The following is a 27,827-nucleotide window of genomic DNA, read 5'->3' as shown; positions in this document are numbered from 1 at the left end:
GGTGGTGTAGTCCAAGTAGCTGTGGGAGTTGGTGGGTTTGACATAGGTGTCTGTGTTGAGTTGGTAGCTGGAAATGGAGATGGAGAGGCCCTGGAAGGGGAGGGATGTGTCTGAGATGTTTATGGTAAACTTGAGGTTAGGATGGAAGATGTTTGTGAAGTTGATGAACTGTTCAACCTCCTTGTCGGAGTACAAGATGGTGCCAATACAGTCATCAATGTGGCAAAGGAAAAGGTGAGGAATGGCACCAGTGTAGCTGCTTCTTTCCAAGGCTGGTTGTGGCCCCCATCAACTCTAGGCTCCCAGCCTGCCTCGATCCCCTACAATTTGCCTACTAACTAACCAGGTCCACAGCGGATGCCATATCCCTAGCCCTGCACTCATCCATGGAACATCTGTACAATAAGGACAGGTATGTCAGTCTCCTGCTCATTGACTACAGCTTTGCCTTCAACACCATTATCCCCTCCAGACTGATTTCAAAACTCCGTGACCTTGTTCTCAGCTCCACCCTCTGCAACTAGATTCTCAGCTTTCTGACCCACAGACCACAATCAGTGAAGCTAGACAATTGCACCTCGTCCACAATAACTCTCAACGTTGAAGCCCCACAGAGATGTGTCCCAGGCCCCTGCTGTACTCTCTGATCACCCATGACTGTGTCGCCAAATTCCAGACAAGCATCCCCTACAAGTTTTCTGATGCCACCACTATAGTGGGACAGATGTACCCTAGAATTCCTACAGTGTGGAAACAGGCCCTTTTGCCCAACAAGTCCACACCAACACTCTGAAGGGTCACCCACCCAGACCCATTCCCCTAACTAATACACCTAACCTACACACTCCTGAACATTAGGAGCAATTTAGCATGGCCAATTCACCTAACCTGTACATCTTTGGACTGTGGGAGGAAACCAGAGCACCCTGGGAAACCCATGCAGACATGGGGAGAAAATGCAAACCCCACACAGACAGTCGCCCAAGGCTGGAATTGAACCTGAGTTGCTGGCGCTGTGAGAAAGCAGTGCTAATCACTGAGCCACTGTACTACCCTAACAATGCCGAGTCAAAATACAGAAAGGAGATAGAGGGCTTGGTGATGTGGCGCAATGAAAATAACCTCTCTCTCAATGTCGGAAAAATTAAGGCACTGATCATTGACTTCAGAAAGAAAGAAGGAGAACGTGCCCCCATCGACATCAACAGAACTGAGGTAGACAGGGAGGAGAGCATCAAGTTCCTTGGAGTGACCAAAAACCTATCCTGGATTTCCCACGTAGATAGTCAAGAAGGCCCAACAATGCCTCTTCTTCCTCAGGCAGCTGAGGAAATTTGCCATGTCCATAAGGACCATCACCAACTTCTACACTTGCACCATTGAGAGCATTCTGTCTGGGCGCATAACGGGCTGGTATGACAATTTCTCTGCCCAGGACCATAAGAAACTACAGGAAGTGGTGTGTAGAGACCCATCACAGAAGCCAACCTTCCATCTATGGACTCCATTTATATGGCTTGCTGCAGCGGAAAGGCTGCCAACATCATTAAAGACCCATCACACCCCGGTAATGCTCCCGTACAACCTCTTCCAATAGGCAGAAGATACAGAAGCCTGAACACATGCATTGGCAGGTTCAGGAATAGCTTCTTCCTGGCCACTATTAGACTGATGAATGGACTCTCTAGCCTCAAGTAATGCCGATCTTGCTAACGCTGAGCTCACTTAGTACTTGCATTGTGTAATTGTAACCTGTATACCTCTGTCTAAGTCTTTTTGACCTGTACACCCTTGCCTGCCATGATCTGCTTGCACTGCTCATAAACAAAGCTTTTCACTGTAGCTTGCTACACGTGACAATAAATCAATTAATTAATCACAAGTGTACACAATACTCCAGCTGAGATCTAACAAGTGTCATCATCTCCTTGCTTTTGTACTCTTTATTCTTATAAATAAAGACAAGAGTATGATGTCCTTTATTAACTGCTCTTTTCAACTGTTCTGGCACTATCAGTGATCTGGTCCATTGGTCTGGACCAAGGTCCCTCTGTTCATGCAATATCTTTAGAATTATAGAACCTATTTTATATTATTTTCTATCAATGTTCATTCGATCATAGTGCAGCACCTCATATTTCACTGCAATGAACCTCATCTGCCACCTTTCCACCCACTCGAGTAACTTGTTAATTTGGATTTCCATACTCTTTTTCTCACAGTTTACAATTCTTCCAAGTTCACTTGTACTGCAAATTTTAAAATTTTCCCCTGCATATTAATACATGTATCAGGAGAAGTGAGGGTCCCAATACCGAACCCTGGGGAACTCCACTACAGCCCTTACTCAGCCAAGTTTGCATCCACATGATGATATTCTTTTTATAGAATGACCTGCAACTTTCCTCACAACTCTGTAGTGAGGCACTGTATCATCTAGACCAGATGAAAGGTTAAATTCCTGCAATTGCTGATGATGGAATTCGAATTCAATACAAATCTGGAATTAAGTGTCTAATCATGACCATGAAATGATTGTCAATTGTCAGAAAAAAAATCTGTTCACTAATGTCCTTTAGGGAGGAAAACCACCATCCTCATCTGATCTGGCATCCATGTGACTCCAGACACACATCAATGTGGTCATCTCTTTATTGCCCTCTGGGTATTTAGGGACAGGCAATAAAAGCTGGCTAAGGCAGTGACATCCATGTCCTGAATGAACATTAAAAAAAAGCATTACCCTAATTGACCCTTTCAGTTACCTCTTCGAAAAAGCACTACCAAGTTAGTTAAACTTATTTTCCTTTTTGAAATCCACGTTGGCTCTTCCTCATCAAACCACCTTGTTATCTTGTAGATAACAGTATCCTGAATAATTTCCAGAAGTTTCCCATCACTGACGTTGAACTGACTGGTTTGTAATTGCTGGAATTACCTTTACAACTTTCTCGAACAAGGCCATTACATTTGCAGTCTTCCAGCTTCTGGCATCTTCCTCCAGAGAAGACTGAAATAGTATGGCCAGGGCCTCCACAGTTTCCAACTTCCCTTCCTTCAAAATCCTTGGATGCATCCATCCAGTCCTGGTGTCAAGCTTTAAGTATGGACAATCTATTTAAGACTTCTTCCTTATTAGTTTTGAACCCCTCTGTCACCACTCTGTTGACACACCTTAGCACATGCCTCTTCACTTTCTTGCTGCAGTCACTGTAGAATCACCAGGCCACGCAGTTAGAATGTGGGGACACAGTTTCAAAATAAGGCTTTCCCATTTCAGATAGAGATGATGAAATAAACATTTCTCTGAGGGTCATTAATCTGTGAAATTCTCTTTTCTAGAGAGTGGTCATTGAATCATCTTAAGATTGTGTTTGACACATTCAAGACTGACAAGGGAAGCAAAGGACTTAAGAAGTAGACTAGCGAAGCCACAGTGATTTTATCAAATGTCGGAGCAGGTTTAAGAAGCCACAAGGCCTACACCTGGACTTAATTCACCATCTTTCACTCATTGCTTACATCAAGTCTACATGAGGAATTGGTGTATACCATGAGATAGAATTAAATACCAGACTGTGTCCAGTAGGGGAGGAGGCCCTTCATCACCAATGCCTGGATATGCTGAGGCTGCATTAATGTTGGACATCTGCACTGGCAGTTGTAAGATGTCAAGTTAATTGATCAGCAAACTTGGAGAGTAATAGGTTGCTATGTTAAGCTGCCACTGACAGATGTACTCCATGTATTTCTGCATTTCACGCTTGCTGTCAAACTCACCCCAGTGTCTGTTCTCAACACATTAGCGATTTAAAATCCATACTCACACCATTATTTCAGTGTTAATGTTTTAAAGGTTGACAATGTAGTTTGTGTTTTTGAAAACTATTTCCCACTAATCCCTGTTACAGATTTGGTTCAATAAGCTAAACTAAACCAAAAATTATGAATTAAACACTGCTGTCATGTTTGGGTTGCAAACTGGACAAAGTACAAAATGGCTTCATACATTGTGCTAGCACAGTAAGAGATTTAACCTGGCTTAGTACTGTATCAGAGACAAGTCTGGAGTATTATCTAGATGGAGGGCCCATGATTAAATTCTGCTTTTTTGTCATTTATATCCTCAAAACAATTTTTATTTTAATTTTCGATGATAAAAAGAAATGTACATTTTATGATTATGAGGTTGCAATTTAATTATATAAAATTGGATTTAGGGGCAAAGAGGGGAAGTTGTGTATCATCATAATCAATATTCTGCCTACTGATATTAATATTTGGCAGAGTTAAATTTGTATTCCTGTACTGTAATGTATCTCAACTGGTGGCCTCCCTGAGAACAATACTTCAACTTAAATAACGAAAATAAACAGACACTTCTTTTAATGTTAATCATTAATATTTTAATATAGATAATTAACATTTTAATGTGTCAGAGACCTAGCATAGCTGAAACATTGTTTGATGGTCATCAGGGACAAATCTGGAATTTCGGAATGAGGAATGCAGTGAGTGGGAGAAAGGAAACGGGGCAGTAGGAATCCTTCACGGTCTCTGTTGAATAATTCATGCCATAACTTCACCTGAGAAATATGTTAACTACTTTCAGCTGAAATTTGTACTGAGGTCAGAGCAATAGGATCTCCTGTAACGATAACCCCACCTATTAAATGTGCAAATGACTTCTTATGTACATATTGGAAAACTGCTGAAATATTGAATTTCAAACATTAATGAATTCCAAAAATGCACAATAGTCCAGAAGATCACAATCTTCAGTTATGACACATCTATAGAATGGAAAACTGAATAATTGGCAAACATTTTAATAGGGCTAAACAGTGGGGAAAATTAGGATCTATAAACCAAAACAGCAAAATGGCATGCAAGTTACTTATAGGAAAAAACAGCCAGTGTGAAATAATGGCAAAGGTCCCTTCTCTGTCCATTTTTTCTATGCTGTTCTAATGAAGCACAATTAGAAAACTTGAGAACAAGTATCTCATAGCTCCAGAATCACAGCAATGTGCTTAACTCTTAATTGCCTTCTGAGGTGGCCTAGCATGCTACTCAGTTGTATCCTAGGGCAACTATTAGTAAATGTTGGTCCAGCCAAGTGACACCCACATCCCATGAGGGGAAAAAAAAATCAACCCTCCCCATAAGCCTTCTCCTTTCAGATAGTGAAGAATTAGTACCAGTGAAAAGCATTGTTTTGCGCACTATACAGGCAGATAATACCGTACAAAGTGTATCAGCTTAGCAATACAGGGTGCAGAATACAGTGTTACAGGTGCAGAGAAGGTGTAGCGATAGAGAATTAACATTGCAGAGGTTCTATCAAACGTCTGATAACAGCAGGGAAGAAGCTGTTCTTGAATCTATTCATTTGTGTATTCAAGCTTTCATACTACCTGCCTGATGGAAAAGGGTGGAAGAGAGTATAACCGGGGTGGGAAGGATCTTTGATTATGTTGGATGTTTTCCTGAGACAGTGGGAAGTATGGAAGTATAATATATTAATGGATGGGAGGTTGGTTTTTGTGATGGACTGGGCTATGTTCATGACTCTATGTAGTTTTTTGCAGTCTATCTAGGGTGCATCTGTAAAAATTGGTAAGAGTCCTTGTGAACATGCTGAATTTTCTTAGCCTCCTGATGAAGTAGAGATGTTGTTGTGTTTTCTCAAGGTAGAAAAGACTGATGAAAAACATGCTGTCAAGTTTGTAGCCAGCTTCTCATTGCACCATGACACCAAGCCCTCTATCTCTTTTCTGTATTCTGACTCATCGTTGTTTGATATCCGTCCTACCACGGTGGTGTCATCAATAAACTTGCAGATGGTGTTCATTCGGAATTTGGCTACACAGTCCTGGGTGTACAGGGAGTACAGTAAGTCAAAAATCACATGACCCCATGTTCTAGTCCAACAGATTTATTTGAAATCACAAGCTTTTGGAGCAACACTCCTTTTTCAAGTGATTTCAAATAAACCTGGTAGACTATAACCTGAGGTCATGTGATTTTTGACTTTGTCCATCCCAGTCCAACAACGGCACCCCCACATGAGGAGTACAGAATGGGGTTAAGAATGCATCCTTGGGGCGCTCCAGTGTTGAGGGTTATTGTTGAGGAGGTATAGTTATCTATCTTCACTGATTGCGGTCTGTGGATCAGGAAGCTGAGGATCCAGTTGCAGAGGGCAGAGTCAAGACCTGGGTCATGGAGTTTTGAAGTCAGTCTGGAGGGGAGAAAGGTGTTAAGGGCAGATCTGTAGGTCAATGAACAGGAGTCTGATGTAGGGGTCTTTGTTTCCTAGATGTTCCAGGGATGAGTGACATAGACATAGAAGCTCTATAGTGTGGAAACGTGTCCTTTGACCCAACAAGTCCACATCAATCCACCCAGATCTATTCCCCTACCCTATTATCCGACATTTACCTCTGACTGATGCACCTAACCTAAACATCCTTGAACGTGACGGGCAATTTAGCACGGCCAATTCACCTCACCTGCACATCTTTGGATTTTGGGAGGAAACCGGAGCACCTGAAGGAAACTCACACAGACGCGGAGAATGTGCAAGCTTCACACAGACAGTTGCCCGAGGCTGGAATCGAACCCAAGTCCCTAGCGCTGTGAGGCAGCAGTGCTACCCACTGAACCACTGTGCAATCATCTCAGGGTTCAGTGGTTAGCACTGAGGGCTAGCGATACAGCATCAGTTGTGGACCTATTTTGTTGGTAAGCAAACTGAAGGGGATCGAGGCAGGCTGGGTGACTAAGTTAGTGTGGGCCATGACAACCTCTCAAAGCACTTCAGGATTATTGAGGTCAAAGCCACTGGACAGTAGGCATTAAAGCACATTGCATTTGCTTCCTTTGGTGCCAGGCTAATGACGGTCTTCTTGAAGCAGGTGGGGATTGTGGCTATAGAAGGGAGAGGTTGAAGATGCCAGTGAATACTTCTGCCAGCTGGTCTGCACAGAATGTAAGTGCACAGCCAGAGCCTCCATCTGGGCCTGTCACTTTCCTTGGGTTGACTCTCAGGAAGACCGATCTAAGGTCTGCAGCGGTGACGGAGGGAACATGTGCATCTGGGATTTATGGGATTTCAATATCACTGGGTGAGCCAGCATTTATTTCCAATCATTTGTTGCTCTTGAGAAGATGACATGTATCTACCTTTTGAACCATTGCAGTCCACTTTGTATAAAGTACACCCGCAATGCGATTAACAATTAGTTCCAGGAATTTGAGCCAATGACAATGAAGGAACAGTGATATATTTTCAAGACACGATGGTGAGTGGCTTGGATGGGAACTTGCAAGTGGATTTTTCTATACGTCTGCTGCCCTTGTCCTTCTAGTTGGTCATGTTTGAAATTTGGAAGTTGTTGTGTAAGGAGTCTTGATGAACTTTTGCATCCTGTAGATGGTACACACTGCTGCTCCATGGTATCAGGGGTGAATGGAATTATTGCTTGAGGATATAATGCCTATCAAGCAGCCTACTATGTCCTGGGCAGTTTCAAGTTTCTTGAATATTGTTGGAGTTGCAGTCATCCAGGCAAGAGGGGAATATTCCATCACACTCCTGACCTTTGCCTTGTAGATGTGGACAGGTTTTTGGGAGTCAGGAGGAGAGTCACTTGCTTTAGGAATCCTAGCTTTTGACCTGTTCATGCAGCCATAGTATTTATATGGCGAGTCCAGTCCAATTTCTGGTCAATGATAAATCCCAGGATGTTGAAAATGGAGGATCAAGCAAAGATAATGCCATTGAATGTCAAGGGACTGTGGTTAGCTTGTCTCTTGTTGAAAATATTTATTGCCTGGTGCTTGTGTGGCATCAAGAATACTTGCTATTTGTCAGGAGGAGAAAGGGAGGACTGCAGATGCTGGATATCTGATGAAGGGCTTATTTTCCTGCTCCTCGGATGCTGCCTGACCTGCTGCGATTTTTCTAGCGCCACATTCTCAACTCTTGCTACTTGTCAGCCCAAATCTGTAATTTTGGACATAAACATTGGGCAATCAACAGTGAATATTAATAGTTCTAACCTTGTGATGGAGGAACGGTCATTAATGAAGCAACTGAAAGGACGCTACCCTGAAGAATTCCTGCGGTGAAGGCCAGGACCTGAAATGACTGATTGCCAATAATTACAAAGACCTTCCTTTGTGCCAGGTATGACTCCAATCAGTTGGGATCTTTTCCCCCAATTCCCAGTGATTCCAGTATTGCTAGGACACCTTAATGCCACATTCAGTCAAAAGTAGTTTTGATGTCAAAAGCGGTCACTCTCACCTCATCCATGGAGTATTGCCGGAATATTGTCAGGGCTCACAACCGTTGAAATATCCAATGCCTCCAAACATATCTCTATATCACATGGAGTGAATTGAATTGGCTGAAGAGTGACCTCTGAGAAGTGGGATATCTCTGGAGATGGCCAAGATGGATCGCTTTGAGGAGAAAGTGAGGTCTGCAGATGCTGGAGATCAGAGCTGAAAATGTGTTGCTGGAAAAGCGCAGCAGGTCAGGCAGCATCCAGGGAACAGGAGAATCGACGTTTCGGGCATAAGCCCTTCTTCAGCCCTTCCTGAAGAAGGGCTTATGCCCGAAACGTCGATTCTCCTGTTCCCTGGATGCTGCCTGACAAGATGGATCACTAACTCAGCATTTCTGGCTGAAGCTTATTGTGAGCGCTTCAGCCTTATGTTTTGCACTGATGTGCTGGACACCCCATTATGAGGATTTGGATATTTGTGGAGTCTTCAGTAAGTTGTTTAATCGTCTACCATCATTCATGCCTGGATATGGTAGGACTGCAGACCTTAGATGTAATCTGTTGGATGTGGAATTGCTCAGTCTTATTTACCCTCTATGCTGGCATACAGGAAGTCCTGTTTTGTAGTTTCACCAGATTGACACCTGATTTCTGTTCCAGGTTATCCTTCTGTTTTAATGCCTTGTTAGACACAGGTCTGTAACTCAGCAATAACCAGTTGTGATCCTTTAAATTGACCCTGTTGAAGTTGGGGGTCAGAGGAATGGTTCTTGCTGCTGCTGGACATGTGTTCTGTCATCTAGGTTTAAGACAGGATGTTCAATGGGCCCCTCAGTTCGAAAATGGCACTATTAGAGTCAACTTACCATTTCATATTAATGGATGTCATGGTCTGCTTTTTCTCGAATGTATTTTTTTTCTGTTTTTCAGCAGCAGCACCAGCTTGAAGGGTGGAAGTTTGGACCGGGGCCTGTTGCGAGTGGTAAGTCTCTAATCTGACATTGGAGAGCAGAGGTTTCTGGGAAAGGAGGGACGTTTTCATTTCCCTCCAGCTATATAAGTGAGTGTTTTCTAAACCCAAGACCCTACCTTTGTAGGGCCTCCCACCCAACCTTTTCCTCTAACCTTAAACACTAGGGACACATCAGGTAAGCTTCTCTTCTTTTTTACGTTCTGATAAAGGGTCTAGCAGGGATGGCAGTGCAGGGAGAGGAATGTTCCTCCTGCATGATGTTTGAGGTGAGGGATGCCATTAGTGTCCCATCCAAGTACAGCTGCAAGAAGTGCACCCAACTCTCCCTCCTCCAAGACCGTGTTAGGGAATTGGAGCGGGAGCTGAATGAACTTCAGATCATTCGGGAGGCAGAGTCGTGGTAGATGACAGCTACAGGGAAGTAGTTACTCCTAGGCACAAAGAAAGCTGGGTAACTGTTCAAAGGGGGAAAAAACAGTCAGTGCAGGGATACCCTGTGGTCGTTCCCCTGAAAAACAAGTATACCGTTTTGGACATTGTTGGGGGTGGGTGGGGTACTTACTGGGGGATGCATTGGGGTGCAGATCTCTCGCACAGAGTGTGTCCCTGTTGCACAGAAGGGAAGGAGGGAAAGGAGGAGAGTGTTAGTCATAGGGGACTCGATAGTGAGAGGGTCAGATAGAAGGTTTGTTGCGAATGAATGAGACTCACGGTTGGTGTGTTGCCTCCCAAGTGCCAGGGTCTGTGATGTCTTGAATGGTGTCTTTGTGGTCCTGAAGGGAGAGTGTGACCAGCCCCAAGTCATGGGCCATGTAGGTACCAACAGCAGAGGCAGAAAGAGGGATATGGATGTAAGGCAGGATTTCAGGGAGTTGGGGTAGAGGCTGAGAGCTAGAACAAACAGAGTTGTTATCCCTGGTTTGTTACCTGTGCCACGGGATAGTGAGGCAAGGAGAAGAGAGAAATATCAGCTAAACATGTTTCTACAGGGATGGTGCAGGAGGGAGGGTTTCAGGTATATGGATAATTGGCGCTCATTCTGGGGAAGGTGGGACCTCTACAAACAGGACAGTCTTCACTTGAACAGAAGGTTACTAATATCCTGAGTGGGAAATTTGCTGATGCTATTTGGATGGGTTTAAACTAGCTCAGCAGAGGGATGGAAACCTGAGGTGTAATTCCAGTGCACAGGAGGATGAGAGTAGGGAGGGCTCGTACTCTCTAAGATTTCACAGTCAACGGAATGTGGTGGCAGATAGCAAACTGCCAGAAGTATCCAAAATAAGGTAGGTGAGCTTGCAGCATGGATCGGTACCTGGGAATTCGATGGTGTGGCCATTTCAGAGAAATGGATAGAGCAAGGTGAGGAATGAATGTTGCAGGTTCCAGGATTTAGATCTTTCATTAAGAACAGGGAAGGCAGTAAAAGAGGGGCAGGTGTGACCTTGTTAGTCAAGGATAGTATAACGGTGGTTGACAGAACTCTTGACGAGGACTCATCTACTGAGATGGTATGGGCTGAGGTTAGAAACAGGAGAGGAGAGGTCACACTGCTGGGAGTTTTTTATAGGCCTCTGCAGAGTTCCAGGGATGTGGAGGAGAGGATCAGCAAAACGATTCTGGCTGGGAGTGAAAGGAACAGGGTGGTCATTATGGGGACTTTAACTTCCCCAACATTGACTGGAAATGCTATAACTCTAGTACGTCGGACGGATCAGCTTTTGTCCAGTGTGTACAGGAGGGTTTCCTGACACAGTATGTCGAAGGGCTGACAAGAGGGGGGGCCACACTGGATCTGGTGCTTGGTAACTAGGCCAGTCTTTGATTTAGTAGTAGGTAAGCACTTTGGAGAGAATTACCATAATTCAGTTATGTTTAGTTTAACAATGGAAAGGGACAGGTGCATGCCAAAGAGCAAGAGTTTTAGAAGGGGGAAGGGCAATTAGAATGCAATTAAGCAAGACTTAGAATGCATAGAATGGGGTAGAAAAATGCAGGGGATGGGGACGATCGAAATGTGGAGTTGGTTTAAGGAACAGATATTGAGTGTCCTTGATAGATATGTCCCTGTCAAGCAGGGAGGAAGAGATAAGGTAAGGCAACCATGGTTTACTACAGAAATTGCATCTCTTGTTAAGCAAAAGAAGGAAACTTATGCAACGTTGAGACAAGATGGTTCAGATGAGGCAATGGAGAGTTACAGATCAGCTAGGAAGGATTTAAAGAGAGAGTTAAGAAGAGCAAAGAGAGGGCACAAGCAGTCTTTAGCAAATGGTATAAAGGAGAACCCTAAAGCTTTCTATAGGTATGTGAGGAATAAAAGGATGACTAGGCTAGGAATAGGGCCAGTTAAAGACAGAAGTGGGAAGTTGAGAGTGGACCCTGTGGAGATTGGAGAGGTGCTAAATGAATATTTCTCATGTGTTTTCACTCAGAAACGGGAGAATATTGAAGAGGAGAAGAATGAGATATGAGATATTAGATTAGAACTGATCGAGGTTAATAAGGAGGAGGTGTTATCAATTCTAAAAGGAATGAAAGTAAACAAGGCCCTGGGCTGGATGGGGTTTATCTGAGGATTCTCTGGGAAGCTATGGAGGAGATGGCTGAGCCTTTGGCTTTGATCTATGAGTCATCATTGTCCACAGGTTTAGTACCAGAGGACTGGAGGATTGCGAATGTTGTGCCCTTGTTCAAGAAGGGCAGTAGAGATGACCCAGGTAATTATAGACCAGAGAGCCTGTAGGAAAAGTTTTGGAAAGGATTATAAGAGAGAGGGTTTATCATATTTAGCAAGCAACAATTTGATAGTCAACATGGTTACGTCAAGGGCAGGTCATACTTCACAAACCTCATTGGTTTTTTTGTGAAGGTGACCAAGCATGTAGATGAGGGTAGGGCAGTTGACGTGGTGTACATGGACTTCAGTAAAGCCTTTGATAAAGTTCCACATGGTAGGCCATTGAAGAAAATGCAGAGGCAGGGAATTGAGCAGTTTGGATTAGAAACTGGCTTTTTGTAAGAAAGCAGCGAGTGGTGGTTGATGGAAAATATTCAGCCTGGAGTCCAGTTACTAGTGATGTGCCATAAGGATCTATTTTGGGACCACTGCTGTTTGTCATTTTTATAAATGACTTAGACGCAGGCATGGTTGGATGGGTTAGTTAGTTTGCTTATGACTCTAAAGTAGTTGGAGTAGTGGACGGTGTGGAAGAATGTTACAGGTTGCAGGGGGACTTGGATAAACTGCAGAATTGGGCCAAGAGGTGGCAAATGGAGTGCAATGCAGATAAATATGGGGTGATTCACTTTGGGAAGAACAACAGGAAGGCAGAATACTGGGTCAATGGAAAGGTTCTTGGTAGTGTGGATGTGCAGAAGGATCTTGGAGTCCATGTGGATAGATCCCTGAAAGTTGCTACCCAGGTTGATAGTGCTGTTAAGAAGGCATGCGGCATATTAGGTTTTATTTTAGAGGATTGAGTTCCGGAGCTGTAATGTCATGCGGCAACTATATGAAACGTTAGTGCGGCCACACTTGGAATATTGCGTTTAGTACTGTTCACCCGATTACAGGAAGGATGTGGAAGCATTGGAAAAGGTGCAGAGGAAATTTACCAGGACATTGCTTGGTCTGGAGGGAAGGTTTTATGAGGAAAGGGTCTTGGGTCCATTATCATTGGAGAGAAGAAGGCTAAGAGGCAATTTGATAGATACATACTAGATGATCAGAAGATTAGATAGGGTAGACAGTGAGAGTCTTTTTCCTAAGATGATGACGTCAGCTTGTACGAGGGTAATGGCTACAGATTGAGGGGTGATAGATTTAAGACAGATGTCAGAGGCATGTTTTTTATTCAGGGAGTGGTAAGGGCGTGGAATGCCCTGCCTGCCAATGTAGTTAACTCAGTCACATTATGGGCATTTAAACAATTCTTGGATAAGCACATGAATGATGATGGGACAGTGTAGGGGGATAGGCTGAGATTAGTTCACAGTTCGGTGCAATATCGAGAGCTGAAGAGCCTGATCCGCACTGTATTGTTGTCTGTTCTATGTTCTATGTTCCCAATTCCAAACCAAAGCACTGTTCAGAGAGTCCCACACTGGAAAAGTATGTGTGTGGTACAGACACCATTCTCAACCTGAAGTGGCAACCATAGGACTGAAAATATAATTCTTCCATTTACAGTTTTAATCCTTCTGGCCTTTTAACCTATCACAAATCATCCCTTTTCTTTCCTTCTCCCCCTCCCCCTTACCTGGTTAGAAACATGACACCTTAACTTATTCCAGTTGTGATGAATGGTCATTGAATTGTCACATTAACATTATTTTTCTCTTAACATGTTTTGTCGGATCTGCGAACCAGATCCAACATATTCTGTTTTTAGTTTGGATTTCCAGAAAGAGCAGGTTTTTTTTCAGATAATAAGAACGAGGAGCAGGAGTAGGCCATCTGGCCCTTCAAGCCTGCTTAGCCACTCAATAAGATTATGGCTGATCTTTTTGTGGACTCAGCTCCACTTACCCACGCTCTCACCGTATCCCTTAATTCCTTTGTTGTTTGAAAAAAAATCCAGCTTACCTTTAAAAACATTTACTGAAGTAGCATCAACTACCTCACTCAGCAAAGAATTCTAAACAATTAACAACCCTCTGAGTGAAGAAGTTCCTTCTCAATTCAGTCCTAAATCTGCTCCCTCTAATCTTGAGGCTATGCCCTCTTGTCCGAGCTTCACCTGCCAATGGAAACATCCTCTCTACTTCTAGCTTATGTATTCCCTTCATAATTTTATTTGTTTCTATAAGATGCCCCCTCAATCTTCTGAATTCCAATGAATATAACCCCACTCTAATCAGTCTCTCCTCATAAACTAACTCTCTCAACTCCAGAATCAACCTAGTGAACCTCCTCTGCACCCCCTCCAGTGCCAGTACATACTTTCTCAAGTAAGGAGACCAAAACTGTACACATTTCTCCAGGTGTGGCCTCATCAGCACCCTGTACAGCTGCAACATAACCTCCCTTACTTTGAACTCAATCCCTCTAGCAATGAAGGACAAATTCCATTTGCCTTCCTCATTACTTCACATTTATTCACATTATATTCCATCTACCAGACGTGCCTAATCACTATGTTGCTATGTTACTATGTTGCTCTGCATAGTTTCACAGTCCTCTGCACACTTTGCTCTGCCACTCATCTTCGTGTCATCGGCAAACTTTGACACTGTACACGTGGTCCCCAACTCCAAATCATCTATATAAATCGTAAATACTTGTGGTCCTGACACCGATCCCTGAGGCACACCACTAGTTACTGATTGCCAGCCAGAATAACACTCATTTATCCCCATTCTTTGCTTCCTGTTGGTTAACCAATCCTCTCTCCATGTAATACTTTACTCCAAACGCCATGCAACCTTATCTTATGCAGCAGCCTCTTGTGTGGCACCTTCTTGAAAACTTTTTGGAAATCTAGATACACCACATCCACAGGGTCCCCATTATCTATCTTGCTCATAATGTCTTCATAGAACGCCAAAAGATTTGGTAAGTATGACCTGTTCTTCATGAACTCATGCTGCGTCTGCCAATGGGACAATTTCTTCCTAGATGCCTTGCTATTTCTTCCTTGATAATAAAGCTCAAGCATCTTCCCCACCACAGAGTTTAAGCTAACCAGTCTATAATTCCCCACCTTTTGTCTAACTCCCTTTATAAACAGTCCAGCCCCAGAGTCCAGCAAATTTTGCAAAATTACCACAAGTGAACTTACTATTTCTCCTACCATCTCTTTTAGTACTCTCGGGTGCATTCCATCAGGGCCAGGAGACTTATCAATCCTTAGCTCCATTAGCTTGCCCAACACTACCTCTTCTGTAATAATGATTGTTTCCAGATCCTCACTTACCTTTGTCTCTTTGTCAATTGCTGCCATGTTATTAGTGTCCTCCATTGTGAAGATCGATACAAAATACCTGTTCAGTGCCTCGGCCATTTCATCATATCCCATAACTAAATATCCCTTCTCATCCTCTGAAGGACCAACGTTTACTTTAACCATTCATTTTTGTTTTATATTTTTATAGAAACTTTTGCTATCTGTCTTTATATTCTGTGCTAGTTTTTTTTTCCCTCATGTTCTATCTTACTTTTCTTTATAGCTCTTTTTGTGGCTTTCTGTTGACCCAGTATTCTAGTTTTTTGCTTTTCATTCCATTTTTTTCACCTAAAATGAACGATTTTGGCTGTTATTTTGGCAAACAAATTATTATGGAAATGGTAGTTCAAGTTTTTTGAAACTTCTGATTTGTTTGGCAATGAGGAAAAGAACATTTTGCTCTCGTTTTTTTTGCGAAAGTTTGGTAATCATCCAGTAGCTACTGAAAGCTACAGATTGGATAAGAAACTGATCTTACAGCTTAGAAATGCATGAATATTGTTCATGAGTCCACTGAAAATAGAAGGCAGATGTGTTTCTTCATCCAACTACATCATAAAATCATGGTGCATACTGAAATAACTCCATGAAGGCCAGTATCCTTTCAGAACCTCCCCAGTTGCTGCCAGACCTGGTGAACATTTCCAGAAATTTCTGTTTTTGTTAAAAATAAACTTACTGGTTGTACCTGACTTCCATTTTAAGCATACAAGGTGAGTTAGATCAGTATGCGTCATTCATAAGGTTTACTGGCTTTTCCTTCTGAGATGTCACTTGTGAGATGATGTTAGAGCACAGCGAAGGTCTCAGCTACCACTTTGAAAGAGATGTCCGATATAGTCCTACGTCCTTTTGTCCATAACTCTGCAAATTAGTTCTGCTGTTTACAACAGTTTATACCCAAGAGGGTTAATTGTCATCATGGGTTCAGCTTTGCCCCATCACTGTATTAGGAACTCTTCCTGGGATGCATTAATTAGTTGCTGTGTTACTACTTTGGTAAAAGTAACGCCTAAGTATAGTTTGATGTCTCATTGGAATTTATCATTTAACTGTGATGTCACTCAATTGAATTGCCATATTATTAGCAATTACATACTATTTTCTCAAAATCTATGCTGATTATCAAAATTACACCATTCTGCTTAACACTGCTTTCCCCTATCAGTAACTGATTAAAATCAGTAGGGAGGATCAGTGCAATGAATATAATCTAGTCATGATGTAGAGGTACCAGTGTTGGACTGAGATGCACAACACCGGGTTATAGTCCAACAGATATATTTTAAATCACGAGTGCTCCAAAAGCCTGTTGGATTATAGCCTGGTGTTGTGTGAATTCTGCCTTTATATTTGGATCATCTCAGATAGCTCAGGTGAACATGACAACAATATACACAAAGTAGACTTCAGCGTAAGTATCATAATATATGTGCATATATACAGAGCGCTCTTAAAATGCACATACAATTGCATTTTTCATGTTTTGATGTGCTTTGATTCTACCATTCATGCATAATATGACAATGCCTTCCAGAACTCACAGCTTGTGAAGAAATTTATCCTTAATTTGCCTACAGCTCATTTGCCCATTATTTTGATTCTATGAGTCCTGATCACGAATCCTTGTTTCAGAGGAACCAGTTTGTCTCCACTTGCTCTAACAAAATGCCTCATATTTTTGAATAAATTTATTAGGTCATCTTAATCTTCTTTGTCCTAAGGAGGACAAAGCCTGTAAACAAAGGGCTGAATGAACATGCAGATGAGTCTCTGAAGTAAAGTCATCACAAGTCTGAGCAGACCATAGTGTTTATCTCTCATTAGAGAAAGAGAGAGAGATAGAGAAAGAGAGAGAGAGAGAGAGAGAAAACAGGTGGTGTTTTAACCTAAAGGGCACCATACCTCAGGCAAAGTGGTACAAAGAACAAAGAAAATTACAGCACAGGAACAGGCCCTTCGGCCCTCCAAGCCTGCGCTGATCCATATCCTCTATCTAAATCTGCTGTCTATTTTCTAAAGATCTGTATCCCTGTGCTCCCTAACCATTTCTGCAACTGTCTAGATACACCTTAGATGACATTATTGTTCCCGCCTCTACCACCTCTGCTGGCAATGCATTCCAGGCACTCACCACCCACTGCGTACAGAACGTTCCATGCATTTCTCCCCTAAATCTTTCCCCTCTCACTTTGAACTTGTAACCCCTAGTAATTGAATTCCACACTCTGGGAAGAACTTCTTGCTATCCACCCTGTTTATACCTTTCATGATTTTGTAGACCTCAATCAGGTTCCCCCTCAACCTCTGTCTTTCTAATGAAAATAATCCTAATCTATTCAACCTCTCTTCATAGCTAGTGCCGTCCATATCAGGCAACATCCTGGTGAACCTCATCTGCACCCTCTCCAAAGCATCCACATTGTTTTGGTAATGTGGTGACCAGAACTGTACGCAGTATTCCAAATGTGGCAATCCAAAGTCCTATACAACTGTAACATGACCTGCCAACTCCTCCGCCAGCCCACCATGGGGAACCTTATCAAATGCCTTACTAAAGTCCTTGTATATGACATCTACAGCCCTTCCCCCATCAATCAACTTTGTCATCTCCTCAAAGAATTCTATTAGGTTTGAAGACATGACCTTACCATGCTGCCCATTACTGATAAGCCCATTTTCTTCTGAATGGAAATAGATCCTATCCCTCAGTATCTTCCCCAGTAGCTTACCTACCACTGACTTACCAGGTTCGATTCCAGCCTCAGGCTGTGTGGAGTTTGCACATTCTCCCCGTTTCTGCGTGGGTTTCCCCCCACAGTCCAAAGATGTGCAGGTCAGGTGAATGGACCATGCCAGATTTCCCATAATGTTAGGTGCATAAGTCAGAGGGAAATGGGATTGGGTAGGTTACTCTTTGGAGGGTCGGTGTAGACTGGTTGGGCCGAAGGATCTGTTTCCACACTGTAGGGAATCTAATTTAACAAAAGAATGTTGCCAGGAATGGAGGGCTTGAGATATAAAATAGACTGGAAAAGCTGGAATGTAGGGGTTTGTGGGGTAATGTTATTGAGGCTTACAAAATCATGAGGGGTATAGATAAGGTGAATGACAAGGGTCTTTTCCCAAGGTGGGGGAGTTCAAAGCTGGGTGGCATTTTTTTAAGGTAAGAGGAAAATAATTTTAAAAAGGAAATGAAGGGTAACCTTTTTACAGTGAGAATGGTTAGTGTGTGGAATGAACTGCCAGAGAAAGTGGGGGACGTGGATACAGCTACAATGTTTAAAAGACATTTGGATGAAGTTCATGAATGAGAAACGGGGGCCAAGTGCAGGCAGGTGGGATTTGTTTAGTTTGGGAACATGGTCGGCGTGGACTGGCGGATTGAAGGTTCTGTTTCCACGCTCAATGACGCAATGTATCTCTTAAACATGCGCAGAAAGGCCTCATTAGGGGTTGCTGGGGGCATCTGAGGCATGGACTAGGATGTCACAGTCAACAATCTATGCAGAAAGGAGGATGGGAAAAGTTTCTGGCTGTAACAGCTGCTCTTTTTTTGAGGTATTTAGGGGTTGAAGGTGATTTCCTTGAATTCCAGGAGCAGCAATTACTGTTTCATGTGCTGTTGCATTGTTTTGGAACTTTCGAAAAAAAAAGTCAAAACAACATCAGTTTTAAAAAGGGAGAGGTACAGACCAAGGAAGCATATTGTGAGGTCAGTGCAGGAGACAGAGAGAAAGAAACTGACACCACAGTGAACCTGCACAGTTACTGCCTTTGCTGTTTGAATTCATGTATCGCTGGACATCGGAGTGGGTCTCGGAAAATTAACAAACGGTGAAATTCACAACTGACCTTGGAGGAATTGTTGGGCGAAGTCACAGCACAGAAACAGATAAGTGAATAGTTTTAAGTGTGGCCTACAGAAAGTCTGCAGTAGTGAGTAGAGTGGGTTCTTCCCTGATTATATGTTTTTTGAGATATGTCTCTTGATTAAACTTAAAGTAAAAGCCATAACTATTAATTTAACCTGGAGCAATGTTTTGTAGAAGAATAAGACGGTGTTATTTTCTGGGTCTGTAGATTATGAAGGAACAAAAATGGCCTTTAGTAGAGTGATATGCACTTCTTAACAGATGTGGGAGTTTAAGGAGAATTTGCGGGTTACTATGGATTATATTTGCAATAAATGCTGTTGGTTGCGAATCCTATCAGATCGAATAGATTGGTTGGAGAGACAATTAGAGGCAATAAGGAATTTGCAACAGCAATGGTATGTGATGGATGACAGTTATAGGAAAGGGAAAAAGTCACAGATACAGTCACATAGATGGGTTAACTCCAAAAAAGGTAAGAGAGGTAGGCAGTTAATGCAGGTGTCTTCTGTGGCAATCCCCATTTCAAACAAGTATGCTGTTTTGGAAAATGTAGGGGGTGATCGATTCACAGGGGAACAGAGCATGAACAGCCATGTTTCTGGTATTGAGTCTGGCTGTAATGTAATGAGGAGTACGTTGGGTTCCAAGAGATCAATTGTGTTCGGAGACTCTCTAGTCTGAGGTGCAAACAGATGTTTCTGTGGCCAGCAGCGAAAAGAAAAATCAGAATAACTTCCCGCCTTTGCCCTTGAGTGGGCCAACCATTTCTCTAGTTACCCTCTTGCTCCTTAAATATTAAAGAAAAGGCTCTGGGATTTTCTTTAACCTTGTTTGCTAAAGATATCTCATGACTCCTTTTAATCCTCTTAATTCTACATTTCAGATTGGTCCTATATTCCCGCTATTCTTCCAAATCTTTGTCTGTCTTCAGTTACCTAGACCTTATGTACGCATCCTTTCTCGTCTCATCTAGTCTCACAATTTCACCTGCCATCCACGGTTCCCTAACTTTGCCATTTCGATCCCTCATTTTAACAGAAACATATCTCTCCTGAACTCTAATCAACCTCACATTAAAAGCTTCCCACATATCGAATGTGGATTTACCTTCAAATAGCTGCTCCCAATCCATATCCCCCAGCTCCTGCCGAATTTTGGTATAGTTGGCCTTCCCCCAGCTTAGCCATCTTCCTTTAAGGCCACGCTCATCTTTGTCAATGAGTATTCTAAGACTTATGGAACTGTGATCACTATTCCCAAAGTAATCCCTGACTGAAACATCAACCACCTTGCTGGGCTCATTTCCCAACACCAGGTCCAGTGTTGCCAATTCTCAGTCAGTGCAAGAATTGAACCCATGTTGTTGGCATTACTCTACATTGCAAATCAGCCCTCCAGCCAACTGAGCTAGCAAACCCTCAGCCAGGCTGTGCTGTAGCAGTGACCTCTGTGGTTATGTATTGGAGATTCTGTGAGAAAGTTGGAATTGGACCAGCTGAAAACAGTGATATCTCTTCTCACATCTCATCATGAATTATTGTTCATGAATGCTGCTTTTCTGGTCACCCTGCTGCTGTAAGTGGATATTATTAAATTAGAAAATTTAATAAAATAATATTATTATTTAATAATGAGGACATTATTAAATTGGAAAGGATTAAGAAAAGGTTTACCAGGATATTGCTGGGATGGAGGCTTTCAGTGATAAGGATAGTTTGCGACTTTTTTCCCCTGGAGGGTAGGAGGTTGAAGGGTGGCCTTATAGAGGGGCAAAGATGAGGAGAATAGCAAAGGTCTCTTCTCTTGGGTAGGGGAGCTGAGAAGAGAAAGATTTAAAAGGGACTATGAGGCAACTTGTTTCACACACAGAATGGTTTTTTTAGATTACTTACAGTGTGGAAACAGGCCCTTTGGCCCAACAAGTCCACACCGACCCTCCGAAGAGCAACTCACCCAGACCCATTCCCCTACATTTACCCCTTCACCTAACACTACAGGCAATTTAGCATGGCCAATTCACCTAACCTGCACATTTTTGGATTGTGGGAGGAAACCCAAGCAGACATGGTGGGGAATGTGCAAACTCCACACAGACAGTTGCCTGAGACAGGAATTGAACCCAGGTCTCTGGCGCTGTGAGGCAGCAGTGCTAACCACTGTGCCACCATGCTGCCCATTTGTATGTGGAATGAACTGCCAGAGAAAACGGTTGATGCAAGTACAGTTACAATATCTAAAAGACATTCAGATATGTACATGAATAAGAAAAATAAAGAAGGATATGGGCCAAATGCAGGCAACTGGAACTAGTTTAGTTTGGGAAACTTGGTAGTCATGGGCTAGTTGTACCAACCAGTCTGTTTCTGTGCTGTATGACTTAATGCTAATAGAAATCTTGGAGTCTAGCTTTACTTGTATAAAGAACAAAAAAAAACTCTATTAAATAATCCCAGCTTCTCCAGTCTCTCTATCTCATATCCCATGATACTTTATCTAAAATTTATTTACTTCCTGTCATGTCACATTGATGTTTGTACTGCAACCATGCGCTGAGTGACAATATGTCAGTCTGTCAGTCCACCTGTCACATGGAGAACTGCAAAATCTACATTCGATGACGCTGCAGCATTTTGAATTTAAAGTGTAATTATTTCTGACTTAAGAGAGTCAGAAAGTATAGCAGGCTAGCAGTGTTCATGAGTAACAATACAAGCATTCTAAATGGGTTTAATGTTCAATTAGATTGAAAAGTCAACCAAATTCATGCCAGACAGAGAGAAAGAGAAGTGAATCATACAAAAATGAAATGCTGCTGCAGGGATAAGCACACACCTCCGGCCATTGATAAATTGGAAGCTGATGATGTTGTTGAGACATTTGAGAAGTTTAAATGAAAGTGTGAACTTGCATTGCCAAAAGACATTCACAAAGAGGAGAGGGTCAGCGATATATTTTTGTGGGAATGAGAAGTATTACATTTATTTCAAAGCAGTGAAATGTAAACACTCCTTTTGAGATTCTAATAGATTCAACAAAGCCAGCCAAATCCAAAATCTTGGATTGACCAAAATATATTTCAGGAGGTGGAGACCAGTAAACCTATTGATAGTTTCAAAACAAGATTGCAAAATATAGCAGACAATGTCAATTTCAAGAGAGAGATGAAAGGTTGCTAATTCAACTCATTTGACGCTATTCATGTGCTGAGGTACAAAGAAATTGCTTGAAAAAGACAACTTCAAAGTGCTATAGGATGTAGACACTGCCAGATCACATGAATTCACAAAAAGTCAGATGAAAACACTGATTAGCCAAACAGCTGATTTTCTGTTCAGATCAGAATAGGACATTAGCAACAAAAGAATGCACATCTGACAGAGAAAACGATGTACAAAAGATGTAGAGGACCAAATAAGCTCATAGATAGAAGGAAATGTCCCACACATCGTTCAAACTGTAAAACTTCTAAAAGCCAAAACAATAGGTAAAGATGTGCAAAAAACAGGTTCAAAGTCAGGGCGACTGTGCTATGTCTGTTCTCCATTATTCTTAATTGTCTCCCCCCACTTTGTGTCTTAGGACGTAGAACATAGAACATAGAACAGTACAGCACAGAACAGGCCCTTCAGCCCACGATGTTGTGCCGACCACTGATCCTCATGAATGCACCCTCAACTTTCCATGACCATATGCATGTCTAGCAGTCTCTTAAATGTCCCCAATGACCTTGCTTCCACAACTGCTGCTGGCAACGCATTCCATGCTCTCACAACTCTCTGTGTAAAGAACCCGCCTCCGACATCCCCTCTATACTTTCCTCCAACCAGTTTAAAACTATGACCCCTCGTGTTAGCCATTTCTGCCCTGGGAAATAGTTTCTGGCTATCGACTCTATCTATGCCTCTCATTATCTTGTATACCTCAATTAGGTCCCTTTTCCTCCAATGAAAAAAGTCCGAGCTCAGTCAACCTCTCTTCATAAGATAAGCCCTCCAGTCCAGGCAGCACCCTGGTAAACCTCCTCTGAACCCTCTCCAAAGCATCCACATCTTTCCTATATTAGGGCGACCAGAACTGGATGCAGTATTCCAAATGCGATCTAACCAAAGTTTTATAGAGCTGCAACAAGATCTCATGACTCTTAAACTCAATCCCCCTGTTAATGAAAGCCAAAACATCATTTGCTTTCTTAACAACCCTGTTCACTTGGGTGGCCATTTTAAGGGATCTATGTACTTGCACACCGATATCCCTCTGTTCCTCCACACTACCAAGAATCCTATCCTTAATCCTGTACTCAGCTTTCAAATTCGACCTTCCAAAACGCATCACCTCGCATTTATCCAGGTTGAACTCCATTTGCCACCTCTCAGCCCATCTCTGCATCCTGTCAATGTCCCGCTGCAGCCTACAACAGCCCTCTACACTGTCAATGACACCTCCAACCTTTGTGTTGTCCGCAAACTTGCTGGCCCATCCTTCAATCCCCTCATCCAAGTCATTAATAAAAATTACAAACAGTAGAGGCCCTAGGACAGAGCCCTGTGGAACACCACTCACCACTGACTTCCAGGCAGAATATTTTCCTTCTACTACTACTCGCTGTCTTCTGTTGGCCAGCCAATTCTGTATCTAGACAGCTAAGTTCCCCTGTATCCCATTCCTCCTGACCTTCTGAATGAGCCTACCATGGGGAACCTTATCAAATGCCTTGCTGAAGTCCATATACACCACATCCACAGCTCGACCCAAATCAACCTTTCTAGTCACATCCTCAAAGAACTCGATAAGGTTTGTGAGGCATGACCTGCCCCTCACAAAGCCATGTTGACTGCATTTAATCAAGCCATGCTCTTCCAGGTGGTCAGAAATCCTATCCCTCAGAATCCTTTCTAACACCTTGCAGACGACAGACGTGAGACTTACTGGTCTGTAATTGCCGGGGATTTCCCTATTTCCTTTCTTGAAGAGAGGAATTACATTTGCCTCCCTCCAGTCCTCAGGTACGACTCCAGTGGAGACCGAGGATACAAAGATCTTCACAAGTGGCGAAGCAATTGCATTTCTCGTTTCCCAAAGCAGCCAAGGACAAATCTGGTCCGGGCCTGGCGACTTATCAATCTTAATGTTTGACAAAATTTTCAGCACATCAGCTTCCTCTATCTCTATCCATTCCAGCATGCACACCTGCTCTTCAAAGATTTCATTCACTACAAAGTTTGTTTCTTTCATAAAGACAGAAGCAAAAAACTCATTTAGGGCTTCCCCTACCTCCTCAGATTCCACACACAAGTTCCTTATGCTATCCCTGATCGGCCCCATTCTTTCTTTGATCATTCTCTTATTCCTCACATAAGTGTAAAATGCCTTTGTGTTCTCCCTAATCCATTCTGCCAAGCGTTTTTCGTGCCCCCTCCTGGCTCTCCTCAGACCATTTTTGAGCTCCTTCCTCGTCTGCCTGTAGTCCTCTAGAGCTGAGCTTGACCCTAGCTTCCTCCACCTTATGTAAGCTACCTTTTTCCATTGATGAGAAGCTCCACTGCTTTTGTCATCCAAGGTTCCTTTATCTTACCCCTTCTTGCCTGTCTCAGAGGGTCATATTTATTCATCACTTGCAACAACTGCTCCTTAAACAGTCTCCACATGTCTATAGTGCCTTTACCATGGAACAATTGCTCCCAGTCCATGCTTCCTAACTCATGTCTAATTGCATCATAGTTTCCTCTTTCCTAATTAAATATCCTCGCATTTTGCCTAATCCTCTCCTTCTCCATAGCTATGTAGAATGTGAGGCAGTTGTGGTCACTATCACCAAAATGATCACCACAAAAACAGCTCCATTCAAATTTTCTGCTCGAAGGAGGTTCCAATCAATATTGGGAAAGTTAAAGTCACCCATTACAACAACCCTACTACGTCCACACTTTTCCAAAATCTGCCGACCTATGCTTTCTTCCATCTCCCTGCTGCTATTTGGGGGGGCCCTAACGAGGTGACTGCCCCCTTGCTGTTCCTAATTTCCACCCATACTGACTCAGTAGGCAGATCTTCCTCGACAATGGAAGTTTCTGTAGCTGTGATACCCTCTCTGATTAGTAGTGCTACACCCCCTCCTCTTTCTCCCTCCTCCCTATTCTTTTTAAATGCTCTAAACCCTTGTTCACTTTGCTCTTACAGAGAGGTTTCATTCTCTCCTTTTCACATCCTAATTTACACCCTTTTTACATTTTTTCTTTCCCCACCATTAATAACCCCTTTGTGTTTTGCACTGGGCCCTCTGCCTCAGTCAAAAATATTTTTTTAAAAACTATGCTCCAACACGTTTTAGTTCTGAGGAAGAGTCATAACGGACTTGAAATGTTAACTTGGCTTCTCTCTCCACAGATGCTGCCAGACCTGCTGTTGAGTTTCTCCCTCCTCTGTGGTTGTGACAAGTGGAAATTGCTTGGCTGCAGGAGACATGGATGTCTCTGTGTCCCCACAGGACCATTCCTGGTCCTCTACTCCAAGAGCACAGACTGTTCCTCATCTGGGGTGAAGACACAGATAACAGGCATCTCTCCCACCTGCACAGCATCAATTTACCACATCATGGGATATCTTCTCCTGTAATGACATAGAAATGATGAATGAGTAAGAAACAAGTGGATTGAAGATTGGGCTGGTGCACGTGGGGAAGAGGACTTGAGGTGTTCCAAGGGAATGGGGAGTCAGCAATGACGGAATACAGGGTTAGTGCTGTGGGAAGATGGAGGGTAATGAGAACAAGTGAGGGAAGGTGTTGCATACAACAGAAGAGGTGTTTGACCATGTGTCTTGGGAGTTTGGTGCATTGGCAGAGATCGAGTGAGTGCACAGCAGCAGAGGATGGCACTTATGCTGGTGGAGCGAGGAATCCTGACCTTTTATCAGGATTGCAGCCTAGTTCTGCACCCCCTCAAAGGAGCAGAGCAGTGGCCAGATGCCAACAATCCTCCAGTCATACCATGGGCTTTCAAAGCTGGCACAGATGCAACAGATGTTGATCTGAGAATGGCTATCTGGTTAGTGGCGAGCTGTTTCAGGGATAGTACATGGTAATATGGGGGAGAAATCAAATGTGATACATGTCACAGGGGCAGGAATAGCAATTAAGATGGCAAGTTTGAAATCTATTCCAGGCTGTTGAGTGAGGCAACAGGAAAAAAATGGTAAGGGCACTGACAAAATTTTTTCAAGTTCTCTCTGGTCACAGGAGAGGTCTGGAGGACAGCCAATGTTATACCATTATTCAAGAAGGTTGCAATGGATAAACCAGCAAATTATAGGCCAGTCAGTCTAATCCCAGTGGTAGGAAACTATTGGAAGCAATTCTGAGGGATAGAATTAACCTGCATTTGGAAAGGTAGGGATTAATCAAACATGGTTTTGTTAAGGGGAGGTGATGTCTGACGAACTTGATTGAATTTTACAAAGAGGTGACCAGGTCTGTAAATGAGGGCAATGCATTTGACATGGTCTACTTGAACTTTAGCAAGCACTTTTGATATAGTCTCGCATGGGAGACTGAGAGCGGAGGTTCTAAAAAGATTGGACTAATTGGATCCAGAATTGGCTGAGGGAAACTAGTGAGACCTCAGCTGGAGTTTGTGAACAGTTCTAGGCACCACACATTTGTGAATATGCTGTAGGGGGAGCAGTAAAAATTAACAAGAATGGATGTGAAACTTCAGGATGAGAAAAGATCAGAGGAGTTGGGGCTGTTTTCTCCAGAGGGAAGAAAGCTAAGAGGAGATCTGATAGAAGTTTTCAAAATCACAGAGTAGATGTGGGATTAGTTTCTCCCTTTCTATAGAGATTAAGAATCAATGGGCACAGGTATAAAAATGTTTTGCAATAGAAGTAAATGCAAACTGAGAAATATTTTCACTCACGCGGCAAGGGCGGGATCCATGAGATCCAAAGAAAGTTGGCTAATTGGGTACAGAATTATCTGAGTGACAGGAAGCAAAGGGTGAAGGTGAAGGGCTGGGTTCATGACTGGAAACCTGGGTCAAACATGATTCTGCAGAGATCGGTCTTGGAGCCCTTGCTGTTTGTGGTGCATATAGAAGATTTAGAGTTGAATGTAGGAAGGTTGATCAGTAAGCTTGCAGATGTTACAAAAATTGTTGGGATGGGAAATAACGAAGAAAATAGCCTTAGATTATACGATGATATAGATAGGCTGGTCAAATAAGCTGATCAATTGCAAATGGAATTCAATATGAACTTAGGTGGCACAAACAAAACAAAGGAATACACGATGCACCCGTTGGACTCTGGAAAGCTCTGAGGATCAAAGGGAGCTTGATGTGCCTGTCCACCTGTCCTTTAAGTTCAAAGGATAGGTAGATCCAGAGGTTAAGAACGCCTCTGCCATGCCAAGTCATTGAAGGCTATGGGCCAAGTGCTAGAAAAATGGATGAGAATAGTTAGCTGATTGTTTCTGACTGGTGCTGATTAGATGGGCCAAAGAGTCCTTTTGTGCACCATATAGAACTCTAATCTTCTTTAAACAGGGAGAGAATTTGTTTGAGATACAGTACCCACATAATTGGATAGAAAGCAAGTTTCGCCAATTTCAACAGATTGGACAGAACAGATTGAACATACAGCCTGTAGCCAGTAAGAAAAAGATACCAGACTACATCATTCATATGAATACATTTGTGAAGTCAACATAATAGTAAGCTTGATTTTATTTTATAAA

Source organism: Chiloscyllium plagiosum, unplaced genomic scaffold (genome assembly GCF_037043375.1).
Source record: "Chiloscyllium plagiosum isolate Xiang-an unplaced genomic scaffold, Cpla_swu_hap1 HiC_scaffold_6, whole genome shotgun sequence".
Lineage (NCBI taxonomy): Eukaryota > Metazoa > Chordata > Chondrichthyes > Orectolobiformes > Hemiscylliidae > Chiloscyllium > Chiloscyllium plagiosum.
This window is presented reverse-complemented; position numbering follows the sequence as displayed.